This window comes from Agrilus planipennis, unplaced genomic scaffold (assembly GCF_000699045.2).
Source record: "Agrilus planipennis isolate EAB-ADULT unplaced genomic scaffold, Apla_2.0 scaffold8, whole genome shotgun sequence".
Lineage (NCBI taxonomy): Eukaryota > Metazoa > Arthropoda > Insecta > Coleoptera > Buprestidae > Agrilus > Agrilus planipennis.
The window spans coordinates 2187297-2194862 of NW_020442461.1; positions in this window are offsets into that span (position 1 = coordinate 2187297).

The following is a 7566-nucleotide window of genomic DNA, read 5'->3' on the forward strand; positions in this document are numbered from 1 at the left end:
AAGCAGACGCATATTGGTGTATGATTGGTTGTATACACAAGGGGTGAAAGTTCAACTTTTTCTTTAAAATATAGTACCTACATTAATAGACAAAAATAATCTTGAAAATAATAATTAGGACGCGAATAATTAAAATTAAACTGCATGAAGTTACTCTTTTGAAAAAAAGGGCATCTAATTTCCAACTACTGTATTGTTTTTCTTTCTCACTTTAAGTTATTTTAAATAAAGTAATTTATATTTAATATTTATTATTAGCGTCCTAATCATTATTATTATTATACGCCCGGCTCCACCACAATTATTATTTAAACAAGAACAATGAAATAATTATCAGAAACAATTAAAGAAACGAATGTAGAATGAGAAATAGTGACAAGAAGCTTTTGGTTAGAACAATGGAAAAGTAAAATCAAATAATAGTAAGCTAAATATTATCAAACAGCAATTAAAATAAAATAAATGAAAAAATAGAATAGAAAAGTTCTGTTACTAGTAGTAATTAAAATACTTAAATGTCGAAGATGCAAAATAAAAAACAATTAGCTTTAAGTAAAACCGTATTTGAAAAAGGAGAATGAAATAAATAAAAAGCTACACTGAAAATGTAATAAATTTAAGGGTGAATAAATGAATGTATAACTAAAAACAAAAGAAATATACTTAAGGCTACTTATTTTCAAGTTTTTTTTGCACATTTACCTTTATAAGTAAGTAAGTAATTATAAAGTTTATGAAAGTATAAAGAAGTAACTAGTTATATTAGGTACGTCTTACTGAAACAACTCACCTTTATAGCAGAATTCCAATATCATCCCTTATGTAATGAATCTCAACACCATTAATAGCCATTTTTCTTTGAGAACGAACCAAAAATAGCTGTAACAAAATCTAATATTAATATTTATGTGTGTCAAATAGTTTCTCTAAATGAAATACTTTGTGGGGGTAATGGTAATAAGTTTGAAATTGAGACAAATTATTTTCAAAATTCTTTTTGTCGATTAATGTAGGTACTAAACATTAAACGAAAAAGTAGGAATTTTCATCCCCTGTGTATACAACCAATCATACACCAAAATGATTACATGTACGGCTCCTCCACCAAAATTATTATTTGAACAAAAACAATGAAATTGAAATTACTTGTGTTATTTTGATTTTAAATATTTTAATATCAAAAGTAAATTAAAATTTAAATAATATTTAATTAAATATTGAATGAGAAACGGTGACATGAAGCCTCTGCTTGGAACAATGGAAAAGCAAAGGCAAATAATAGTTATAAGAAAAATGAAAGTTAAATAATATCAAACTATAATTAAAATAAAATAAATTAAATTAATAAATAAAAAAGAAGTATAGTGNTTGGTTTGCCCAAAAAGAAGAAGTATAGTGAAAATTAATAGAAAAGTTCTGTTTACACATATAAATTTAAATTACTAATGGTAATTAAAATGCCTAATTGTTATGAGAAATTAGAGTAAATGAAGAAAAGAGAAATTAAGATAAGGAAATTCGTTATTTCGAAACTGTAAAAACTTATCCACAAAAAGAATTAGTTTAAAGCAAAAACGTATTTGTTAAAACAAAAGGATGAAATAAATAAAAAGCTAAGTTGAAATGAGACAATGTGATAAATTTAAAGGTGAACAAATGAGTGTATAAATACAAGACACTAAAAGCTACTTGTTATAAAGTTGTTTTACACATTTAGCATTATAAAAAAGTAAGTAATTATAATGTTTTCAATAGTATAAAGCAGTAAATATTTACTAAACTAAAACAACTCACCTTTGTAGCAGAATTTCAATATCAGCGGCATTGCATCCCTTATGGAATGAATCTCAACACTATCAATGGCAATTTTTCCTTGAACACGAACCAAAAATAGCTGCAACAAAATCAAATATTAATATTCATGTGTGTCAAAGAGTTTCTCTGATTGAAATACTTTGTGGAGGTAATATGATTGAAATTGAGAAAGGGAATGAGGGTAAGAAATAAAATTAAGGGAAAATGTGTGAAATGCATGACTGAAAGGGGGGTGGTGTGAATGTTTTGTTCTAATCGTCAGAGCACATAGGGGTGGTAATGGTTTCAATAGATTTTTTCAATGAAATACTTTCTGAGGGAAAGATGATTTAAATTGAGAAAGGGAATAAGGGTAAGAAAGGGGGTTGGGTGAGGATGTGAGCAGTGCGTGTGTGAGAGGGGGTAATAAATGTGAATCTATACTCTTCTCCTACAGTCTGGGCACATTGGGGTAAGAATTTAAAAGGGATTGTAGGTCACAGAAGGATAATGTGCGCAAAAGAATTAATGTAGGGTAAAAAAGAGAGTTGTTATGAATGAAATACTTTGTGGGGGTAATATGAATGAAATTGAGAAAGGGAATATTGTTAGAAAGAAAATTTGGTGAAAATATGTGGTGTGTCTGTGTGAAAGAAGAAACGAATATATTTATATATTTATTTATTTTATTATATATTAATTTATATTCTCTTCTAACCATCAGAGTGGATAAGATACAAAACAATAAATATTTACACCAAGAGTAATTGAAACAACTTACTTTTGTGGAAGAATTTAAATTTCATCCCCACCGCATCTTCTACGTCATGGGACTCCACGCTAATAATCAGCGACCATTTGTCTTTAAGAACGAACCAAAAGTAACTGCAAGAAAATTGGAAATTAATTTTTAAAACTCCTGAGCTTAACACTTATTTAATTTCAAAATTTTATTATTTTAGTTTTAATCATTCTTCAACGTCACAATTACTTATCTATAAGGACATATATACACAATATTTAAAGCAAATAAAGAAAATATCACACCCTCTACTCAGCTTCGGAAAGCATAAGGGCGGAAATGTGTTCGAGAGGGTATGTCTCAGAGAGACAATACAGTAGAATGCATGTAGGATAAGAAAGTGAACTTTTTATGAGGGTAAAGGATAGAAAAGGCGCTCGGTAAAAATCCAAACTATTTTTAATATTTGTGGAAAAAGTCATTTATTTAAATACTGAAAATGTCCTACAATGATTACAGCATCCAAATTATGAAAGCTCTTAAATTAGGTTGAGTTATTTCGAAGAGATCATCCCCTAGATAATTTCTTCTAGTAACATTACTGTAGATGATAAAATTAAGTTTACATTGTCCAAAAATTAAAGTATTAATTTCTAAAATTTCTTTTGATTACTTTATTAAAACGAGAACAATGATATTCTTTAGCTCAACACTTTTTTAATTTCAGAATTTTATCACTTCAATTTTAATCATTCTTCAACGACACAATTAATTAAAAAATTTACACCGTCTTCTCAGCTTCAGAAAGCATAAGGGCGAAAATGTGTTCGAGAGGGTATGTCTCAGAGGGGCAATATACGCTCAGTAGAATGTGGGATGAGAAAGTGAGTTCCTATAAATAAAATACTTTATGACGGTAACGGACAGAAAAGGGGCTCGGTAAAAATCCAAACAATTTCCGATTTTTCTCAAAAAGTAATTTATTTAAATACTGAAAGTGTCCTATAATGATCACAGCATCCAAACAATGAATGCTTAGGAAATTAGGTTGAGTTATTTCGACGAGACCTAACCTATAGATACAAAACACATTTTTTCTTCTTATAACATTACTGTAGATGAATTAAGTTTAGTTTTACAATAATTAAAGTAGTCATTTCTAAAATTTCTTTTTCTTGCTGTATTAATACGAGAACCATGATTTGCTTTCGAGCGACCGCGGCAGTTCAAGTACATGACTGTTAAACAAAGCGAGTATTCGGATAACAAAGGACAGAAAAGGCGCTCGCTAAAGAATCAAACTATTTCTAATTTTTGAAAAAAGTATGTCATTTAAATACTAAAAGTATCTTAGAATAACTACAGCATCCATACAATGAAAGCTCTTAAACTTAGGTTGAGTTATTTTGAAGAATCCTCCCTACAGATAAGAAGCACATATTTTCTTCTTGCAAAATTACCGTAAATGAGATTTAGTGTGTCCAAATATTGCAGTATTTACTTCTAAAATTTCTATTTACTTCTGTATTAAAACGAGAACCATTATTAGCTTTCGAGCGACTGCGACAGTCACGCAGAGACTGTTAAAGGGAGCAAGTATTCGGGCAATAAAGGACAGAAAAGGCGCTCGGTAAAGATCCAAACTTTTCCTGAATTTCCTAAAAAGGTGTTTGATTTAAATATCGAAAGTATCCTACAATGATTACAACATTCAGGCAATAAAAGCTCTTAAATTAGTTTTAGTTATCTTCAAGATTGCTCCCTATGGATAACAAACGAATATTTTCTTCTTGTAACATTACTGTAGATGAAAATTAAAAAAAATGACTTTGGTTTGCCCAAAAAGTAAGGTACCAATTAGCAAAGTTTCTTTTTATTGCTTTATTAAAATGAGAACAATGATTTGCTTTCGATCGACCGCGGCAGTTCAAGTACACGACAGCTAAACAAAGCGAGTATTCGGATAACAAAGGACAGAAAAGGCGCTGTGCAAAGATTGAAACTATATCTTATTTTTATATAATAGTATTTTATTTAAATACTGAAAGTATCCTACAATGATTACAGAATCGAAACTATGAAAGCTTTTAAATTAGGTTGAGTTATTTTCAAGATTACCCCCTACATTAGATAACAAACGCAAATTTTCTTCTTGTAACATTACTGTAGATGAGAAAATTAAGTTTAATTTGTCCAAAAATTAAAGAATTCATTTCAAAAATTTCTTTTTATTGCTTTATTAAAACGAGAACAGTGATTTGCTTTCGATCGACTGCGGCAATTCAAGCAGACGGCAGCTAAACAAAGCGAGTATTCGGATAACAAAGGACAGAAAAGGCGCTGGGCAAAGATTGAAACTATTCCTTATTTTTATATAATAGTATTTTATTTAAATACTGAAAGTATCCTACAATGATTACAGAATCGAAACTATGAAAGCTTTTAAATTAGGTTGAGTTATTTTCAAGATTACCCCCTACATTAGATAACAAACGCAAATTTTCTTCTTGTAACATTACTGTAGATGAGAAAATTAAGTTTAATTTGTCCAAAAATTAAAGAATTCATTTCAAAAATTTCTTTTTATTGCTTTATTAAAACGAGAACAGTGATTTGCTTTCGATCGACTGCGGCAATTCAAGCAGACGGCAGCTAAACAAAGCGAGTATTCGGATAACAAAGGACAGAAAAGGCGCTGGGCAAAGATTGAAACTATTCCTTATTTTTATATAATAGTATTTTATTTAAATACTGAAAGTATCCTACAATGATTACAGAATCGAAACTATGAAAGCTTTTAAATTAGGTTGAGTTATTTTCAAGATTACCCCCTACATTAGATAACAAACGCAAATTTTCTTCTTGTAACATTACTGTAGATGAGAAAATTAAGTTTAATTTGTCCAAAAATTAAAGAATTCATTTCAAAAATTTCTTTTTATTGCTTTATTAAAACGAGAACAGTGATTTGCTTTCGATCGACTGCGGCAATTCAAGCAGACGGCAGCTAAACAAAGCGAGTATTCGGATAACAAAGGACAGAAAAGGCGCTGGGCAAAGATTGAAACTATTCCTTATTTTTATATAATAGTATTTTATTTAAATACTGAAAGTATCCTACAATGATTACAGAATCGAAACTATGAAAGCTTTTAAATTAGGTTGAGTTATTTTCAAGATTACCCCCTACATTAGATAACAAACGCAAATTTTCTTCTTGTAACATTACTGTAGATGAGAAAATTAAGTTTAATTTGTCCAAAAATTAAAGAATTCATTTCAAAAATTTCTTTTTATTGCTTTATTAAAACGAGAACAGTGATTTGCTTTCGATCGACTGCGGCAATTCAAGCAGACGGCAGCTAAACAAAGCGAGTATTCGGATAACAAAGGACAGAAAAGGCGCTGGGCAAAGATTGAAACTATTCCTTATTTTTATATAATAGTATTTTATTTAAATACTGAAAGTATCCTACAATGATTACAGAATCGAAACTATGAAAGCTTTTAAATTAGGTTGAGTTATTTTCAAGATTACCCCCTACATTAGATAACAAACGCAAATTTTCTTCTTGTAACATTACTGTAGATGAGAAAATTAAGTTTAATTTGTCCAAAAATTAAAGAATTCATTTCAAAAATTTCTTTTTATTGCTTTATTAAAACGAGAACAGTGATTTGCTTTCGATCGACTGCGGCAATTCAAGCAGACGGCAGCTAAACAAAGCGAGTATTCGGATAACAAAGGACAGAAAAGGCGCTGGGCAAAGATTGAAACTATTCCTTATTTTTATATAATAGTATTTTATTTAAATACTAAAGGTATCCTACCATAATTACAGCATCCAAACAATGAAAGCTCTCAAATGAGGTTGAGTTATTTTGAAGAGTCTTCCCTATAGATAACAAACGCATATTTTCTTCTTGTAACATTACTGTAGCTGAGAAAATTAAGTTTAGTTTGTCTAAAAATTAAAGTATTCATCTCTGAAATTTCTTTCTATTGCTTTCGTAAAACGAGAACCATGATTTGATTTTGAGAGACCACGACAGTTCAAGCACACTACTGCTAAACAAAGCGAGTATTCGGACAACAGACAGAAAAATCGCTGGGTAAAGATTCAAACTATTTTTAATTTTTGTAAAATAGTATGTTATTTAAATCCTAAAAGTATCTTAGAATAATTACGGCCAAACGAAACTTCGTAAACTGCGTTAAGTTACTTTCAAGATTACTCCTTTTCTACTTGTAATATTATTGTAGATGACAAAATTAAATTTAGTTTGTCCAAAAATTAAAGTAATCATTTCTAAAATACCTTTTTATTCCTTTATTAAAACGAGAGCAATTACCTGTACAATGTATGGAAATTATCGTATTATTTTTGTAAGAAATTTATTTGCAGAAATTCAAAAATTACAGTATTTAGTTTTTAATGAAAAAATTTAATTGATAGTTCAAGAATTAATTTAAGTAGAAAAGTGAGTTCGGACCACTACAAAAATGCGCTCGGTGGAAACGTAACATATTGTTAAGTTCTAATTATTTTAATTAAATTCTAATTTATCTGCAATGGGATGGTATAACTACTAAACAATGAAAAAAATGCTTAAACTCGGTTCTATATTAATAAAGTCATAATTATTTTCGTTATTCATAAAGCTGCACTAAAGTTGAAAGCTACAAAATTTTACTGTGAAAAAGTGCAAAAAACCCGCATTTTACATTCCTCCTGCCACCAGTTAAACGCCGAAACCCGCCTCTCAGCTTCACCACGAACTCTTCGTGATGAAGGATACCTGAGAAGTCGAATTTCGACGAGTAACCGATGACAGGAACAGTGGAAAATACGGGGGTAATACACCGCCGGACTTACAGTCGCCCGTTTGGCCTATTCCACCTAATAACGCTTTGCTATAGGTACCCTCACTCAGCGTCTAGGCAGTCAACCTACGATCTGCGACCGTATTACCGCTAGAGTGACTAATAAGCCTGCCTTATATATCGTTCAACAGAAATAAATAGCGGT